General features: G+C 39.4%; 1 long non-coding RNA gene across 1 annotated transcript in view; it reads right to left on the bottom strand.

The window, feature by feature from the left end:
- LOC112211515 (uncharacterized) overlaps positions 1–1,150 on the bottom strand; it is a 5,136-nt gene extending 3,986 nt beyond the window's left edge. Inside the window, exon 1 of the long non-coding RNA XR_002945626.2 lies at positions 911–1,150. This is a non-coding gene — a long non-coding RNA (uncharacterized lncRNA). The remainder of the gene's footprint in view (positions 1–910) is intronic.
- Between the last annotated feature and the right edge of the window lie 58 nt (positions 1,151–1,208).

Here is a 1,208-nt window from a genome sequence, read left to right as displayed (position 1 = left end):
TTTTTACAATTTCAAGTTCTATCGGGCTTAAAAAAACACCCTATATGTATGTATGTATGTAAGCTTTAATCAATGTATTTATTTAAACCCCCCTCACTCTCTTTCTCTATACTGTATGTAAGGCTATTGTGGCATATAATCATTCCGTACATACCGTTACGGGGTTTCCGCCATTTGAGGTCCTCTTTGGGCTTCGAGGACATCGGCGGGACAATAAGGGAACGGCAGCGGACGGTGAGGAGATACACAACAACCATGTTGCTCAAAGAAAGTTACGGAGGAAGGCCCGAGGAAGAATGGAACCGATGAAAAATAAGGAGGGGGGCAGAGTAGCTGGGTTTAGTGTACTAATTAGTGGATAAAGAACCGTCGGAATTTCTTATAATACGGAGGTCCAGGAACGGAAGAGAGTGGGAATTTCGCGTTCAACTGGGAACCGAAGGCGAGGGTGGTATGAGTTGAAAGATGATAGAATATCAGTAATTGCGTCAGGGTTGATAATAAGGAAAAGGTCGTCAACTTTTTTTTATTTTTTAAAAACATGATGTCTCCAGGGAATAACAGGATGATAGAGACAAGGAGATCATTAAGGACTATGTTAGAAATGTTAGGTGCAAGGGCATTACCCACAGCAAGCCCAGCAGTGTGATGAAAGAACTGGTTGTTAATGTCTGTTTCAGCAGTCTGTTTATAAAGAAAGTAGTTGCTTTTAGTGGTTAGAAAGTTTTTCGTGGACGGATTAGTTTCTGATTCTTGACAAAACGTCAACATACGGAACATTAACATACGGACACGTGATTGCAATTTCAAATGCGCCTAATTCCAGGTTCAGATGTATATATATTTATATATATACATTATTTCCTATTTCCTAGGATAATACACTATCGAGAAAGAAAACCATACTCACGGGTTGAACAGGGCAGTCAGAATGTGCACTATCCACGATGGCCTTGAAGAAGACCGGTGCCAATTCCTTCATGGAGGTACAGAACTTTGGGAATTCCAGGGTCATAAAGTGAGGTTTATATCCTCCGTTGCCAAAGTTGGCAAGATCCAATTCGACCTGCAAATTATAAAAAAAACAAAAGTCATATTCAGCAAAACTGGCAATAATTAACAGTGTAAAGTGGTTATATATTTTATTTTATACCAGATCGGCCTGGTGGGACATACATGGTTTATATAACCGTTATATTATATATATA

This window comes from Halyomorpha halys, unplaced genomic scaffold (genome assembly GCF_000696795.3).
Source record: "Halyomorpha halys isolate HHAL.00 unplaced genomic scaffold, Hhal_1.1 Scaffold2250.1, whole genome shotgun sequence".
NCBI classification, from domain to species: Eukaryota; Metazoa; Arthropoda; class Insecta; order Hemiptera; family Pentatomidae; genus Halyomorpha; species Halyomorpha halys.
Note: the sequence above shows the minus strand (reverse complement) of the source record. Positions and strands in the feature narration are given on the sequence as shown.